Source organism: Lipotes vexillifer, unplaced genomic scaffold (assembly GCF_000442215.2).
Source record: "Lipotes vexillifer unplaced genomic scaffold, Lipotes_vexillifer_v1.1 scaffold443, whole genome shotgun sequence".
Lineage (NCBI taxonomy): Eukaryota > Metazoa > Chordata > Mammalia > Artiodactyla > Lipotidae > Lipotes > Lipotes vexillifer.
The window spans coordinates 1003189-1022057 of NW_006779163.1; the positions used below are offsets into that span (position 1 = coordinate 1003189).

Sequence of the window (18869 nt, forward strand, 5' to 3'; positions counted from 1 at the left end):
CCCCCGGGACCGGGGCACGATCCCGCGTCCCCTGCATCGGCAGGCGGACTCTCAACCACTGCGGCACCAGGCAAGCCCCCTTCTTTGTTTCTTTGTGAAACTGTCCCAGGGCAGGCCTCAGGGACAGTGTCGGAACAGAAGATCCTCGGCACATGCAGCCCACTGCCTTGCCCCCTGCCTTCGGACGATGTCAGCAAGCCATCTGGTTCCTGTGCTGTTTGCTCACTGAGCTGCACTGTGCAATCAGGGTTCTTTCTCTGCCCAGTGGTCCAGGAAGCCGCTGCCAGTCTGTCAGCGTTAGCGTCAAGGGTACACTCGTTTGCCTTCCTGGTCTAGGAAAACAGGCCCACTTGGGGGTCTCTGTCAGAAATGAAAGGCGACTTCCAGGCCCACATCTCACCCCGGGCCAGGCTAAGTGAGCTCCATGTGGGCAAAGACCTGGAAGGAGGCCTCCACACCACGGATGCCACAGGAAACAGTCCTCAGCTAAGGACCTGTGACCTGGTGCCCTGCACTTTGTTAAGTGTCTAATGAATGCTTGACTGATGGAATCTGTGCCCTATTTAATATGCCTTTAATTGAAGTCACAAACGAACAGGCAAAAGAATGTATAAAAAAAAATGAAGCCATCATGGTTTGTGATTGCCATGGCTTCATAGGAAGGAAAAAAAGACCTCTCAGGGTGATGAATTTTTAGTTTCCACCAGGACATTCATTGATAATGTCTTTTTTGGTATTATTTTTCACAGATTTGATAATATGGCATGCTACAAAGTTACCCTGGAATACTCCCAAGTTTACACAGAAGATGTTTTTTATTTTAGTGAATTGTTAGGGAGCAAGTGAACTTGGTCTTAAGCCCTGCCTTTGTCTTTACCCTGCTGTGAATACACACCTGGATTTACTTCTGAGGCCCACTTCTGTGGACAATGAGCATTGCTTACGTCATCTAAATAGGTTTGCAGCATTGAAGGAAACGACCTCGGGGTAACATCTAGGTTCAGGTCTTAACTAACTGTGTGAACGTGAGCAAGTTAATCAACCCTCCTTGAACCTCAGTTTCCCCATATGCCCCCTCATAACGTTAGGACCTTAGTAACACTTTTCTCTACGGTCACTGTAAGGACTTGATGGGACAATGCATTAAATAACTTGGTGCCGTGCCTGGTACGTCAGAGTTCTGAGGAGGATGCCTTCTATCACCGTCCTGTCCTGAGTTCTGAGCCTATCATGGCGGTGCAGGCAATGACCTCAGACGAAGGAGCTCAGAAGTAAGTTGTCCATAGAAACTGGCACCTGCTATGGCAGGAGCCCCGGTGCCCATCATCTCAGAGTTGCCCTGCCTTACCCTCTCCCTCCCGCCTTGTCCACAGTCTTAAGTTTATAGATTTGGGTTTCTACTGTGGAGATCACAAATCTATGATAACACATACACATGCGTGTGCATGCATGCACGCGTACACGCACACACACACACAGACACTCACACACACATTCTGGAGCCGCCACTGCTTCTAGTACTCCTTTAGGATCAAGGCTCTATCCCGAGTCCTGGTATATCTGATGGGCCTGACACCCAGTTCTCGCCCTACTCCTCCTCTGGGGGCTGGATCATGATTTTCATACTTCCACGTTCTGCAATGGCTGGATAAGCCTCCTAAATCAGCATTTCCTAAATCGTTTCCAAGGGACCCTGGTTCCATGGGTTCATCAGAGAAACACATTTGGGAAATATGCAGAAAGCACAGTTGAGCAGGTTTCCCTCTTGGAGAACTTCCTAGCATCCTTAATAAGCAAATGCATCCTGTAAATCTCCAAGAGAAAACAGAATCTGTAGCGTTTCCTAAACGTCTCTGTTGATGGAACCTCTCCATTTTAAGAACTTCTTTATGTGATGGGTCACATGGTCCTAAATTTTGCCCCTGGGGGACACAGACTGTGTTCTATTCATATTTATAAGCTTGGTAGCTATCACTCAATAGGTCCTCTGTCAATGTTCTTTGGGTACATTTGCATTCTTGCAACTCACCATAGCTTTGCCTTATTCCACAGTGACCGGAAGTCATGGATAACTCATTAGTGAGAAGATTGGACAGCACTGCCTGGACATTTTTCATAACCAGGCATGCTCCCCCACTACCTCTGAGCTCTTTTTCCCCGCTAGAGGTCCTTGTTGGACCTGGGTTTAGCAGACATACAGCAATTCCAAGTCCAGGGCTGATGTTCAGCATGTAGGCACCAGGACAGTTGTTCCATGGCCTATGGATGGCCCCTATGCCTCAACCTTGCCCACGCCCACGTGCCGGACTCTGAGAAGAAGGGCTCATTTATTTCCATCAGCCCAGCGGCTTCTCATCTGTGCCTATCTTGTGCCTATGTGTGCTTCCTGACGGCAGAGAAAGGATAATTATATGATAGACACACGTGTGGGTCCTCCATGTAGTACACTTCTGTCTTCTTCCCCATCACAATATTCTCCCATGTGTCAACATAAATGATAATCACTCTGTCACTCCCAGAGCTGGGTGAACTAGCAGTGGTCCCTCCAAAGCAAAAGAATTACAGGCTGCTAGCTGAAAGCCTCAAATCAGGCCGTCGTTTTCTTTTGTCGAAGGACATGGCTGCCAGTGTGACAGGCTGATAAACAATTAGGAGAGTTTTGTCTTGGGCAGCAGCCCCTTCCTCTTGGCTGTGTTTCTCTGATTAAAGACATGTGCCGCCTGGTGCCATGACCTTGAAGCCGGTGTTTGAAGTTCCGCTTCCTTGTGATTTCAGGCATAGTCACACCCTTGAGAAGTGGAGTGCGGCTCTGAAGGTGAGGGGCTGTTTTCAGTCTCCAGGTAAGGTCAGCCAGCCTCAAGAGTGGGAGACTCCACAAGACAGCTCGCTCTGTGCCACAGCTGACAAAATTCTACTGCTGTTGACATTTCTTTGTCTTCATCCCCAAACATTTCCTTCACATGATCAGAAGTGTCAGACTCCTTTTTCAAAAAAATGATATTCCTATAAGTGAATAATATATTGAGACATGGACACGGACATTCACGCCTGTATTTGGCAGTGAATACACTTGGATAGCACAGTCGAAGCAACTGTATGCTTTCCAGGGGGATGCAAAACATAAAAACCGACATGATCAGAGACGGCAGGCATCACTAAGTGAGCTCCTTAGATGTGACAAAATGTCACGTCATCAGAAAGCATCCAACTCATGAGAGGAGGCAGGGCATTCTAGCCCCACCCAAACATCTGTCTCTGTGACTAAACTGGCTCGGGGATGTGCCTCAGAGGTTACTTTTAAAAGAGAACATGGCCACAGATCCGGCACAGCATAACCCACTCCTTCGTGTCTATTTCCGTGTCAGAAGGAAAGCCCTTAGACTCTAGGCACCTTGACTTGTTTAGCTGGGTGGGACGGACACAGAAGTATCGCGGAGTACGTCTAGTTGGACTGACACTGACTTGAAACTAAATTTCTGTTGGAGTCCTTCGGGTTGAAGGGGTTCTGGGCATCCTGAGTCCAAACGCCCAATCAGCGTTCTAGATGTGGGATGACAAACCAGCCAGTGTGCCCGGGGCTGAGGGCATTCCAGGACAGACCTGGGCAAACCAGAATAAGTGTGTCACCCTATAGGCCAAGTTCTGCTATCAGATACAGACATATCTCATGGTCACGACTGTCAGAGTACAAACATGAAAATCGCTGCCACTGTGACATCAGTGGCCCGGGACGTGCAACTCCCCACTGGTCAACCAGTCTGGGACTGCTTTCTGACCACACATGTGGACACAACCCAGATCTCTCCTAACAGTTCTTAATGGCGAGAAGAGAACCAGGTGAACAAATGCAGGCAGAACAGTGTTAGAGGCACTGCTGAGGATGTGGGCTGTCTACTTTCAAATCCTGCCACACCAGGAACCATCTGGATATCCTCGGGCAAATTCCTTTACTTTGGGGAGCCTCAACTTCCTCACTTACAAAAGAGCATTTCCCTTAACCGGCTATTGTGGCGTTGAATGAAATAATGCAGTGTTTCTCAACCTTTATTTTTTCATGATCACTAATATCTAATAAGACACCAAGAGTCTTTTTAGATATTTTTTTCCTACCTGTCATCCCCTGCCATAGATATCTATGATGGCCCTTTGAGGACCGCAAACCACTGTAATATCTCATGTTTTTAATGTCCCCCCAAGCACCAATTTTCTCCCTCTTGGAGGTGATAATGTCCCCAGTGAGAATGTATAAATTAAGAAATATAAAGTCCAGTGCCTGGGCAGTGATAAATGTCAGGGTGAGATATAAGTTTTATTTACTGTTTTTTATTTAAAATTTTAAAAAAATTTTTAATTTTTTGGTAAGTTTTATTGATATTTTTATTGACTGCTGCAATTTGCAACTCATTTCTGGCGTGCGGGCCTCACTGCCATGACGATGGTGATGGGCCAAATGTCTCATGGGACCCAACCACATGGACTGCAACTCATACTCGTTCTGGGACTCACACCCAGGATCTATAGAAGCAGAGATTAATTAAAATCTCATAAGGAAACAATCCCTCTCTTCCCTTAGATAAGTCTAGAAACTTCTGTTGAGCACATGCATGCATGACTCATCTTCCTCTGATCTTGTCAGTGTTTCCGTGTACACAGGAATTAATACGGAAACGGTCCAAGATTAGTTGACAGAAGATACCAAACCAATCTGATAGGTATCCAGAGGCAGCCCGCACTCTGCAGTGCATGCATTCCTGAAAAGGCACCCATGGAATGAATCGTAAATCATGTCTTATTTCCCCATTGACCTACATTAGCATTTCAGACCTGCTTTATCTTCATTTGAGGGGGTGGCCAATCAGAAGCTGCTCCTCGTAATTCACTTTAACTTTTTCTGCTCGTCTCCAAAACACTCTGCTAGCAGGTGGGATGGGGGAAGGAGGTGGGCTGTCTGCTGTGGGTGAGGAGACTCTTAAAGCCCTGCCCGATACTCCGGAGGAGAGAGAAGAGGTGCTCTGACTCTGACTTTGGTGGGGAGAGAAGGGGGAACGCAGGTTAGATCCAAGGCCAAGTCCAAGCTGGGAGATTCAGCTTTGTCAACATTTCTTCTTTGGGGGGCCTGACCCTCTGTTCCCCAATTATCCAGGGATTGTCATTTACCAGCACAAAGACTCTCGCGCAGTTTTCATTTGGCGGTCAGGCTGCGCGTTAGACCTAAAAAGTTCTTGATAATGTGAGTTTTGATGAAGATGCCAATGACCTTTGGCCTCTCTTTTGACAGTAGCCCAGACACGTTGGCCCTGAGGGTGCGGCTCTCTGGCCCCATTCCCAGACTGGGGTCATGGGAGCTGGGGCAGGAGTGAGAAGCTCAAATGTCCAACCAGTGCCCACACGGTCACTTACATGAGTAAAGTGATTTTGATACGGTTGGGAGCGGTGGTGGCTAACTAGAGGGTACATGTCCGCCAAAGAGGCAGCTACCTTTTAGTTCAGGGTAAGTGCTGCATTTCTGAAATGCAAGTCTGGAGAAGCCAGACCTTTTGACTTTTCAAGACAAGGTGGGAATTTGGATTTTCATATAAACTGTCAAAATATTTACATGTTGGACACTAGTTCAAATGTAAAATACAAAAGATCACTGAGTGGGACAAAGAAAGCCAAACAAAACAGATCATGGCAGGCTTAGTCCCAGGCTCACCAGTTTTCAACCTTTGATCTTGACTGTAGGTAGAGGCAATCCTTTCCCCCAAAGACAGCAACTAAACATTGTTACTATAATCTCTGGTGATAGGTTACAGTGTAGGAAAATGGCATATCCACTATAAAGAGTTCACCGTTCTTCCTTCCACCTCCCTTTTGGAACAGGGAAGTTCCCCTATGTGGCCCCAGCCCCAGCCAAGTGGGAGGCAGTAGAGACACAACAATACAAACATGTGATGCATATGTCATGTGCTAACTTATTTGATCCTATAGTAACTCCAGGAGGTATGTCATATTGTTAAACCCTTTGCACGGGTGAGGGAACAAAGATCGAAAAGGCCATTTAGTCACCCCATGAGCCAGGATTTGAACCCTGCTTTACTCAAGAGACTGCGGCTCAGACTGTGAGTTGCTACCCAGCATCCATTCTTCCTTGCTTCCTTAGTAACATAACTCTGACTTTAGCTGGCCACATTGGTGACTAGGTGAGATGCTAGACGTCCCAGCTTCTCAGCCAGCTACTGTGGCCACCGACTAAGGTTTAGACAATGAGATATAATTAGAAGTAAAGTGTGTGAGACTCCTGGGAAGGTCCCTTAAGGGACCTCATCCAGAATGTGTGCGCTTTTGTAACACCCTCTCTCCTCACTTCCTGATGCCTGGGATGCAGATATGATGACTATTATAGCTTCAGCAGCCACTGTGGACCATGAGGTGGCCCTTCAAATAAAAGCCACATGATAGAAAGGTAGAGCAGAAAGACAGAAAAAATATGAGTCCCCGAGTCTCTTATGACCATGGAGCTTCAAGGAAAGCTTGGGATTCCTCCCTTTGGCTTTGTTTACATAAACAAGAAATAAACGAAAGAAAGGTGAAAGCCCATCTTGTTTAAGCCATCATCATTCTGAGTTTGCTATTTCATGTGGTCATAACTAATGTTCTCTGAAAAAGGAGAAAGTAAAGATTGAAGAAAATAAACACATTTTATTAAATAGTTTTACTCTAGAAAGTAAATTTTGTTGCTTTAGCCTAGAGCTAGAGGGCACTAATTTAGACAAGTGTAGAACCATCTAGTCACAATTGGTAGGTATTTTCAAATATTCAAATTGATTTCCACTCACCTAAATCATCTTGAATCCAGAGATAATCTTTCTATCAGGTGGTAAGACTGTCCTATTAGTAGCCCCCAGCAAACCATAACTTTGTATTGTCCCTTCCACCTGGACTGTGTGTTTAGCCGTCTGACATTCTCTGGCCAATGGGACACGTGGAAACATACAAACAGAGGTTCGGAAGTACTTGTTCACAAGAGCCTGTCCTCCTGGAAAGCAGCTGCCTTCTAAAGATATCTGGGCTCTCCTGCTGGAGGGGCCACATGTCTGGAAACTGATGCTCCCTGGTTGACACCCCTAAATACCGCATCAGACATGGAAGTTGAGGCCATCTTGGAACATTCAGCTCCAGTAGAGCTTCTACGTGACAGCAGCCACATGGCCAACCTCAGGCAGGACCAGCAAGAGAACTGCCCCACTGAACCCATCCCAACTTGCAAAATAATGAACAACTAAATGGCTGTTGTTTTAAGCCACTAAATTTTGGTGTGTATCATTATACAGCAATAGATAACAGGTAAAGGAGTGTAAGTGGATTAATCTTCACATAGAAGCTAGAAAATATTGTATAATTTAAAAAACAGTGTGGGGGGCTTCCCTGATGGTGCAGTGGTTAAGAGTCCGCCTGCCGATGCAGGGGACGCGGGTTCGTGCCCCGGTCCGGGAAGATCCCACGTGCCGCGGAGCGGCTGGGCCCGTGAGCCATGGCCGCTGAGCCTGCGCGTCAGGAGCCTGTGCTCCGCAACGGGAGAGGCCGCAACAGTGAGAGGCCCGCGTACCGCAAAAAAAAAAAAAAAAGCGTGTCAGTTGCCATTTTAACTAACCAAATAGCACACCATATTTAAGGGATGGACCAAACTAAAAAGGGACAGATACAGGCAAAAAACTGATGAGAAGAGAACGCAACCCATTTCCTAAATGTTGGGCTTTCGGGGCTACCAATGACATCACCATAAATCACTGCAATATGCTGACCGCTGAGCGTGGTGGTTGCCTAATGGATATTCTCTGTTAAAGCACTGAATCAAGCTGGCCTGAAGTATATACTTTCAACGCAGGTTTGAGGTGAGTAAGTACCTTCAAATAAGAAGACAACTCTGTTCTTAAAAGTGAGAACACCTTCAATTTTGAGATAGTCGCCTACCTCCTTTAATAGCAGCCAGGAGTGCCTCTGTGTAGCTGCAGTTACCACAGGCTTGATTTGAAATGTGATCGACTTCTCCTCTCAAGTTTGCTCTCCCTCCGGGGAGCTAGTTGTTTTTTTAAACACAAATTGACAGTCAGATACGTAATACGTTATGACAAGTTGAGCAATGGCTGTCCCCCATCTGTTTTCAAAGGTTTATTTTTATAACGATAAAGAGATGGTGGCGATAGAACCACCTTATGATTATTTCAGTTCTTCCGCGGCGCCTGCTAAATGTTCAGTCTCCGCAGTGCCTTTGCCCTACTTCTCTGGTGAGCTGTTGTTCGAGCTGCAGCGCGCCAGATGTTAGGAAAAATAACTGCTGTTGAGATAGAAGGTAACACATGTTAAAACTGGGGTCCCTCCTGTCAGGATTCACTTTATTGCTCTAATTTCTTTGTTTCATCCAGCATTTTGAGGTAATGTTTTTCTCAAAACTTATTCAAAATTCTATTTAATCTTTTTATCTATAATTCCTTTCTGTGCAGCTCTTTAAAAAGGATCCAGGAAACGCTGCTCAATTAACTGATCTTGCCTAAAATACTTCAAAAAAGCATTTTTAAGTGGAATCTCTATCCCCAGTACTGGATTAGTACAAAGTAGCTGAAATTCTCGAATGTGAAAATATTTTTTCCATAAAACTGAAGAAAAAAAACCAAAAGGAAATTGTGGTGTACTTTTTGTTTGTTTGCTTAACCAATTTAAGAGATATTTAAAAAGCAATTCTAGTTCTCCTTAGAGCAGTGGTTTTCAATTGGGGGTGATTTTATCCCTCAGGGGACACTGGGGAATGTCTGGAGACATTTTGGGGTCGTCACAACCAGGGCGGGGTATGTGATGTTGGAACGTAGTGGGTCGAGGCCAGGGATACCGCTAAACACCCCACAATGCATAGAACAGGCCCATCACAAAGAATTACGCAGCCCCAAATGTCAAAAGTGCCAAGGCTGAGAAGCACCATCTTCGAGTTGTTTACACCTGGGTCTCTAAAAGTAATGGCACTTTTAAGATCCCATACCCAAATAATTGAAACAATTTGCCTCTCTTTTGGAACTCTCTCTTGTAGATGTGAAGTTCCCTGAGCACAGAGATACTATCTCTTCTGTATTTATTCCCCTCACAGTGGCTCAAATATTAGTACCACAGAATATGCAAATATACAGAGTATATAATGTTTAAGAACATGCTAATACTAGATGTAAGCTATTATATAGAGAATGGATACACAGCAAGGTCCTACTGCATAGCACAGGGAACTAGATTCAACCTCCTGTGGTAAACCACAGTGGAAAAGAATATGAAAAAGAATATATGTATATGTATAACTGAATTGCTTTGCTGTACAGCAGAAATTAGCACAACATTGTATATCTGCTTCAATAAAAGAAATTTTTAAAAAAGAAGAACATGCTAATTCTAACATCATTTAGTTTTCCTGCTTAAATTTTTTTTTTTTTTTTTTTTTTGGCGGTACGCGGGCCTCTCACTGTTGTGGCCTCTCCCGTTGCGGAGCACAGGCTCCGGACGCGCAGGCTCAGCGGCCATGGCTCACGGGCGCAGCCGCTCCGCGGCATGTGGGATCTTCCCGGACCGGGGCACGAACCCACGTCCCCTGTAACTGCAGGCGGACTCTCAACCAATGCGCCACCAGGGAAGCCCTGGTTGCTTAAATTTTATATAACTCAAAGCATGAAAATCTGCAAAGATAACAGGATAATGAGCTTCATAAGAGTAGTAAGAGCTTCGTAAACATTTGTTGAATGCACGAGTGAATAAACAAATGAATAAGGTAAATGAATGAATGAATAAAGGATGAATATTTTTATTTGTTATCATCTTCCTTCTATTACAGCTTGAGGTAATGGTGAAGGTATAAGCAGAAACAGGTAAATAATTAATGCCTGACTTCCACTAAATATTAATTCCTAAGTAAAGTCTGAAGATAGGCCTATTGCCCTCATCATTTTAAGGGCAAAGGCGAGGCACTTTCGCTATTTAAAATCATTGGTTTGTTATTTCAGTTTAGCCTATATTAGGCTGGGCTAAACTGAGATAACAAACCAATCCATGCGTCAGTGGCTTAACGCATAGGGTTAACTTCTCCCTCAGATTCAGCTCATATTCAGGGGGTTCCTTTCAGGGGGTTCCTTTCCCCGTTGTGATGTAGGGACCTAGACACTGGCATCTTGTAGCCTTGCCACTGGGACACGTGGTTTCCTGACTGTTGTGGGAGAAGCAGAGAGCTGCAAAGCCACGTGCAGACTCATCAAGTGCGTCATCCAGAACCTGCGCAGATCACCACTACTGCCTGCAGTCTATGGCCAGGTCGGTGTCTCAGGCAAGCTCAAGGGCAGGGCCAGCTTCACGGGCGTGCGGCCTGTGTGGTCGGCCGGGGTGCTGTGTTCAGGAGGGCCCTGTGCTTGTTTTAATGCTCTCCTGTCACCCTCTTGACAGTCTTAATAATTGTTGAACAAGGGGCCTCCCATTTTCATTCCACAAATTATGCAGCCTGTCCTGGTTGAGAGCCAGGAGCCAGACCTGAGAGAGGCCTGGGAAATGTACAAGAGGCATCGAGACCCCCCCGGGGCGCAGCGGGAATCTGGGTCAGAGATCCTGCCGATCAGGCCATAACGCAGAGCCCTTTGTTTCCATCATTAAGGCTCCAGCGGTTACTGCTCATAAAACTCCTTGCTTTCCCAATGGTTTCATCCCTATTAGGCGGGAAGCATGACGTAACAGCTCAAGAAGTCTAAACAGCGTCCGCGCTGGTACACGACCTGCTCAGTGCCGGCTCCCGCCTCCCAAGCTCTGGGTTCTCTGCCCTGGGAGACCTGCGCAAGCTCCTTCTGGCTCCCAGCTCTTGAGCTATCTTCCTGGCCTCTGCCTTGATTTCCTGGATCCTACGCTGCCTTCTTCTTTTGAATAAGATACTTATGCTCGACAACCTGGGTCCCACCAGATGTGGGTCACACACCAGTATGAAATTAAAGGAACATGTGGAACTATGCCTTGCAACCCTGGCTGCTCACCTGAATCAACTGGGAAGATTTAAAAATACTTCTAATGCCTGAAACTCACCCTCAGAAATTCTGAATCTACTGACCCGGCATGGAATCTGGAGAATGTGATCCTGGCAATAGATGGGGCCAGACAGATGGAGACTCTGACACTCTGTTTATTGGCCGTGTCATCCGGGCAATACATGCAAGTTCACACAGCCTCAGTTTCCTCACCTGTAAAATGGGCAGACACCTGAATGGGTGACATCACTCGCCCACCGACCAGGCTATCCAGTGGTCAGTGGCTGAGCCACAATGCCTTTGTCCCACTCCACTACAGCACAGGTCATGTCCCTTAGACATTTCAGATTACATTTTGCACGTGGAATAGTTAATTTTCAAGAACCCTCCCTGCAGACTGGCTATAGAACACTTTTGCTCTGACCCACTAGAGATTGTCTGGGGCATCTCTGAGCCACGTCAGGAGCCCAAAGGACCAGCAGGGCCAGCAACCCGAGTTGTGGTGAAGAATAGATAGACGATCGATGTCCCCAGAACTGCACCTGTTAGGTAAATAACCTGCCTGAAGTCACAGGCATGGTCAATGAGGGGCTCAGGGAGGTTTGCAGAGGCAGGAGGAAGGGGCTGGTGATTACTGCAGTAGCAAGATCAAAATGAGGCAGGATGCGGAAATACGGCACATCTGAGACTCGAGACTCTGCCTTCAATGGGAAGAAAGCGTCGGCAAATTGCTGGTGGAGCTGTGATGTTGCTGATTTTGCAAACATGTGTTCTTCAACTTGATAAGTAAATACATATTGGGTACCACAGTGATGTTGCAAGCTGTTGTTTCATGGCTGGGAAGTCAGCTGCCTGTGATTTATGCGAGCAATGGAAGTATTTATAAAGTAACACTGACTTAGAAGGAGTCATTTTATGAGTCTGGGGAATTGGATCTTTTATGAAGAATAAAACTTGATGAAAGCGCTTGATCAGGGTCACACAAATCTGAAATTAAACGCGCTTGGGATTGAAATCTAAGCGGGACCCCTCTGGATGTCTGGGCTCTCAGCCTGGAGAAGGGGGACAAAGCTTCTCCCTGACAATCCTGCCATGTGGAACTGGAGAGTCATTTCCACTTGCCATGACTGTTTCTCTCCAGGGCGAATGTCACTTTTGAAAGCTGCACTACCTCTTCCAGGCCATCAGGACACCACTCATGGAATAACTTAGACACCACGTAAAACTAAGCAATGCATATCTGATTCACACTTGTAACACACAGAATGCAACAGTCAGGCACACAGTAGGTGCTCAGTAAGTATTTAGTGATGGAATAAATGGAGAACAGATCCAAAAGTGTCTGGCGCGCTCTGTATGAACATTTCCTCATTTCATTTATGTTTTTAAATTGTCTCTCCTGTGTGTATATTTCAGCCTCCTAATGGTGCTGCCTTTCCAGATGGGAATGTTCTCTTCTTGGAAATAGTCTGGCAGGGGAGAGACCAAAGACATCTGCTTCCCAAGCTGAGAGAACCAACAGGCACATGATTCAGGCTGGACTGACTGGATGCACCCCTGGATACAAATGGTACTCATCTGATGGAGTTGTTTTGTGGATTAAATGAAGTTAATATATGTAATATTCAACCCAGGACTCTGTGTTCTTTGAGAATATGATTATCATTACAAGATGAGACAGGCACAGCTCACAGGCACGTCTTTTGATAAAGAGGTAGAAGTTAAGTCTGAATAAATGCACGATTAGGTGAAATAGATTTCCTTAAGGTAATCTTAGGTTGCATAAATAGACGTAGACTATCAAATACAAGGGAGGCGATCATCATTTTAACTCAATATTAAGCCTCAGTAATATTTCAGGGTCTGTTCCATGCACTGGGTGACTGGCAGATAATCAAAACACAGCCCTTTCTCGCAAGTTGCCAAACTGATCTCGGTCTTTCCTTTAGCCACGTCTGTCTTTTCTGAAATTCTTCCTGTTAGCCAAGATCAATTCATAAGCTTCCACTATTGCCCTGCAAAGGGAGGGCCAGGAGAGCTACCCTCTAATGCCCAAAGGCCTGATGCCACGAGTAAGAAGTGGCAGAGGGAATGTCGTGCGGTTAGAGGGGCCCCTGCCCCTCCTCTAAGGAGTGACTTGGCTCCTTGGCCCCTTCCTCCAACTTCCCAGTCCGCGGCACAGCATCTTCAAATCTCTCTCCGTATCTCTGACCTCTGCTTCCCTCATCACATCTCCTTCTCTGACTCTTGACCCTTCTGCCTCCCTTTCATAAGGGCCCTTATGGCCTAGGGTTCTGGAGGCAGGACATACACAGAAAGTTGAAAGTGAGGGTGTGCAAACAGGTGTGTGTGTGTGGGGGGGGGTGATTCACTACCACTAAAAGCCCAGGAGAGCCATATGGATCTGCGACAGGGCATCTTGAAATGTAATAGTTGCCTGCTACAGAGGAGGTTGATGCAGAAACTGTTTGTGGACAGACAAAAGAGATTTATGGAAATGGCAGGAGTCAAACGTGACCCCCTCTTAAGGTCTCTTCATGCTCTACCAGCCCATGTTACCTGCAGGGCTTGGAGAGACCACAGCTGCCTCATCAGTGTGTAATGGACCCTTTGCATTTGCACAACCTAAGAAACTCATTTTCAATAAAAGATATGCTCTCACGGGCCAGTCCTGTGCCCACTCCAAGGAAAGCAGAAATTCTGCCTGTGTGTTACAAATATTCATTTCAGCTCCACTCTACTGGGGCCACTTTGTGGCAGGTCCTGAGCTAGGACGGTGGATACGGTGATGAATAAGACAGGCCCTGCTCCTCAACTTTCCCACATTCAACTAGGAGAGACAGAAACGCTTAAATGCAAAATTGCACCACAGTGCAATGCAGGCACTTGGTAAAAAGCACATTCAAGGTCGTTCTGAAAGCATCTCGTGGTGGGCAGCATGGATCTCCACTGGTATAAGGTGACTGACTTAAGAATGTCTTTAGCAGCTCCCAGTTGCGATTTAGGGCGGGGACAGTCTCAAGTTGTTTTTCCCTGCATTACCAACTGTGAATGGTCTGCTCGCCCCTGGACTATTTGATTATTACTTAGCATTTAAGTCTTTAAGACATTTCCTTCCACAGAATAACCTGCCCATTTACTGAGCGCAAAGAGGTATTAAAGCCTGCAAAACAGCACCACTGGCCATCTTCAAACTCTCCCTCCTGCTAAGAGAGTGGGCACGTTAAAGAATTTTTAAGAGCTGGAAACTCTGAGACAAGTGAATTTGCAAGTCAAGTTGAAAAAGCACCGAATTAAAGGTCCTGAGCACCCATCACATCAACCACTGCCTTCCATGCTTTTGAATATTCAGGTCGCCCTGAATTCAACCTCTTAAATACCATCTGCCCCAGACATGGCCCGCAAAATACGAAAGTATTGCGGTACAAAAGACACCATCTCAGTAGAGAAAAGAAAGACTAAAGTAAGCCACAGGGTCCTAAGCAACTCATTTTGCCAAAATGTGAGCAGTCAGAAGCCCACTACCTGTGATTGATGGAAGGAAGGGATCAGCCAGCAACTAAATGAGAGATTGAAGCTTACACTAGGGGATGATTTGCAGATGGTTAAATTTCATCAGGGACAGAAGGGAAGAGAGACAGAGTAAAAACGAGATGCAGAGAAAGGGAGAGGCAGGACGGCAGCAGTCTGAATTCATTAATTGAGCGAAAACGCATTGAGGATTTGCCGTGAGCTGCCCACAGTGTCACCAGGTGTCTGCCCCCTCAGGGCTTACGTCCCAGGGCCACTCCTGATGCACCCCTCACAGACTGCACCCGTTTTCTAGGGCTGCTGTATCAAATTAGCACACACCAGGCAGCTTAAAACCATAGAAAACTGTTCTCTCAGAGTCCTGGAGGCCAGAAGTCTGAGATCAAGGTGTGGGCGGTGTCACGCTCCCTCTGAAGGCTCTGGGGAGAATCTGTCCCTTGCCTCATTCAACTTCTGGTGGCCGTTGGCATTCCTTGGCTTGTGGCCCCATGTCTCTCTGCTTTGCCTTCACACCACCTTCTCTGTGTTTCTGTGTTAACACCTTCTGCTTCTCTCTCCTAAGGACCCCTGTGATGATACTGGCCCACGTGCATACTCCAGGGTAATAGCCTCCTCTCAGAATCCTTAACCTAATCACATCTGCAAAGGCTCTTCTTCCAAATAAAGTCACACTCACCAGTTCCAGGGGCCCGGACTTGATATCTTTGGGTGGCCACGATTCAGCCTCTCACAGTGCTCACAATGCATGAGGAGCTGTTCTAAGCCCTAGTGCATGAACCTGACCTCATGGAGGTTCTGTTCTCATCCCCAGGTTGTCCTTGGAGGAATAGTGGTGACAGGCTTGAGGTCACACAGCCAATGCCTGGTGGAATCGGGGTTGGAACCCAGGCATATAAGGAAGCTAGACTCCTGTTGTACAGACAAGAATGAGGCAGATGGAGGCAGACAGTGGGGACAGGGCAGGGCAGGACCAGACATGAGAAACATTTGCATAGCTATGGCCCCAAGAATGTTTCTGGATCAGTTTCCTGAGAATCAACTCAGTGAAGAACAGCTGCTGGGCCTCTGCCCTCAGAGGTCATAAATTCTGTTCTTGGGGTCAGCTAATGATGGACACATTTTCCAGGCTCAATTTCCAAAGACATGCCAGGGACCAGCTCCTAAATCTCAAGATTTCCAATACTGTGAAAGCCATTTTATCTTTACAGAAACGTAGCAAAGTGGCCCAGGAAGATGAATGTGTGACATTCGCTCACACTTAAGCTCTTCATGGGCTCTGCTGGATTTAGAGGGAAAGAAATATCTTTGTCACAGAGGACACGTGCTTTATATTTCTATAAAAACATGAACGAGACAAGCTTTTTCCTCATTTCTTTCCAATCTTTAAGGAAAGAAAAATGTGCACAGTGTATTTTTTTTTTTTCCTTCTTTGAATCACAAAACGTTTGACAGAAAGCAGCTTTGGAGTTAATCCAGTCCAAGGGGCTCAATAAGAATGTCTTCCTTGAATGTCAACTATTTCGGGTTATATTTCTTGCCAGTACCGAGAAGTAAAGTTTATGGAGAAGGGTTAGACCCCTCCACCCCTGCCCTGGGATTCTGCTCTACTTGGATCATGGCTGGAATCCTGGATCATCCTGGCTCCCATAATATACAAGGGAAATAGACAAACCAGAGCCTGTCAGGAAGAGAGGGCACGGCAGGCAGTCTAGATGCAGGGCTACTGTGATGTAAAGATTAATTCTAGTAAGTGGGCCCTTTTTTCAACCTTTTTAAGACTGAAAGGGAAGGAAGGATAGAGAAAAAGAAAGACAAAAACTAGCCTAACATGATTGGAAGAGAGCATGTCCTAAAATGGGAGTATGTTACCTTCTAATACTCGAATGATTCTACGTTTATGTTGAAACTCAAGACCAGGGGACTGGTCTTGGGGAAGAACATGGCGACCGAGGGAGCTGTGCAGTGATGGAAGGCGCTGCCTGCTGAGCGGTGAGCTCTCATCACTGTGTGTGTGTGTGTGTGTGTGTGTGTGTGTGTGTGTGTGTGTAGACTGAACGACACTTGTTGTTGGGTATCAGAAGGGACTCCTGCTTTCAAAGGAGAGAGAACCATCAGATCACCTCTGAAAATGCCCTCAGCTTTTAGCCTCTGTGATTCTGGTACACAGAACAATGCCAGTGAATTTCAAGTTCATAGTGCCAAAGGGCATGGAAGTGGGAGAGAAGAGAGTTTGTTAGGTGCTTCCTTAGCTGATAAACTTGTGAACTGTGCTGACTGTCAGAGTGAGGAATGGAAAGAGAGGAGTAAGAGAGGCAACTTTGCTTCTCATCTCATCCACTATTCTACAGAAAGGCACACGAGATCACATACAGATCACCACTTCACAGTTAGCTGACAGGGAGGTATAAAGAATCCCCCCAATTCTATAGCCACCCACGCAGCAAGCATCTCACATTTACCTCCAAGTCGCTATTATCAATTAAAAAGGCAGTGCCCATTGACTTGAATCTTTACTTAAGCCCTTGTGAAAATTTCCATCTTAATAAACCAGCTGAGTGGCTTGTCTATTATCCACTCTCCTGCAAAGCGTTCATGTCACATCTGCGTCCATGGGGACTCAACGCTTCAAAAGAGCTATTCCATCTCTAAGTTCAGATTCAACTAATGTTTATTGAAGCATCTTGCCTCAGACATTTCCATACACCTTATCTCATTTACCCTCTTACGATTCTGAGAGATGACCCAGTACCTTCTAATGGCTTCCTAATGCATTCCCTTCTCCCACCTTTAAGTTACTAGCTTGTTTTCTAACAGGGTCCAAACTATTATTCCATCTTCACTTTTCTTTCTACAACTTATCACCCTCTGAAATGTTATAAATTCGTCTGTTTAGTGTGTTGATTGATGGTCTCCCCTCCTTCACCAAATGTAACGTGGACGTTTTCTGCTTTGTATCACCAACGCGGATGGTTTGTGGAACAAATGAACGAACACCATCCCTGCTATCTCCAATTTAACTTTTCTAAAATGAGCGGTTCCTTGTGTCATTCCCAGACATGATCTACTTTGATGGCTCCTGCTGGATACAGTAAAAAAAAAAAAAAAAAACTAGAATAAAGCATCACGGGCCTTCCTGGCCTGGCCGGCATTCCCCTCCCCTTTGCTCTCCCCTCCCCTTTGTCCCCTGCCCTTCCTGCCACATTGACTGTGGTGGCCGTTACCGCCATCAACAAATACTTCTGGTTTCTTCCGGCCACGTGTAAGGACTGCGCTTGCCTCCTCTGCTGGACTTAGGTGTGGCCCTGCAACTTACTTTGGCCCATGAAACGTAAGCACGAGGGAGGCGTGTCCCTTTCAGTCGGAAGCTTTAAGAGACGGTCCCCGTGCCATTCGATCTCTCCCTCTGCACAGCCACTGCCAACGTTCCACGCGGGAGCTGCTCTGCTCTGTTAGCCTGAATCCCAGAGAGGGGGTGACATGGAGCAGAGTCCCCAAACAGCCCCCGCTGGCCATTATCACGAGAAGAAATAAACCATTTCTTGGTGAGCCACTGCATTTTAGGGGCTATAGCAGTATGAGCTGGCTCATCTGGGCTGAAACACTGACCTTGAACTTCCCCAAACCCGGCATGATGGCGGCACACGCCGTGCATTCAGGCCTGGGCTCTCACACTCTCCTCTGCCCCTCACTCGTCCTGCGCCAGCTCAGTAATTGCTGCTCGTCTTTTAAATCACCTTGGAAAGTCTGTCCCCCAACCTCCTCCCTGAGGCAGCATGAAATATTCCTTCTCTTTGGCCTCATTTCCCTCCCGGGTTTATCTTCACCCCAGTTCTGTGCACACTGGGTTGCAACTGTCTACATAGCGTCAGAATCAGCTACTAGACTGCGGCTTGAGGGAAGGGCTTACCATCTCCACAGGCATATTCCCAATGGCTAGGAGGCTACCAGGGTACCTGGGGTATAAGTATCACATCGACTTTTGTTGGATGAATGGATGAGTGAACGAGTGAAGGGTACTAGAAGTGCTCTTATTCACAATTTTCGGGGGTACTGGGTTAAATACAACAGCTGCTTCCTATTTCCTATTTAATCCTCTCTACTCCTTGAAACAGGCCTCCTCATCCTTGTTTTAACAGTGGAAGAAAAGACTCGGAAAAAGAGAGTAATGGACGTGAGATCGCAGAGTCAAACAGGAGGCAGGGGAAGGTTCACACTCAGGTCTCCAGCCTCCCAAATCCAAGTTCTTTTCCTTGTCCAGAGCCAGAATGGGCCACGACAGCCCCTTTCCTAGGTCCAAGTTCATCAGAGAGACAGGTCCTGCTG

The 18869-nt window shown here is 46.4% G+C and overlaps 1 protein-coding gene across 3 annotated transcripts in view; it reads right to left on the minus strand.

Moving 5' to 3' along the window:
- The window catches only part of CDH13 (cadherin 13), a 1035770-nt gene that overhangs the window by 247046 nt on the left and 769855 nt on the right, over positions 1-18869 (minus strand). The gene's annotated exons all lie outside the window — the stretch shown is intronic.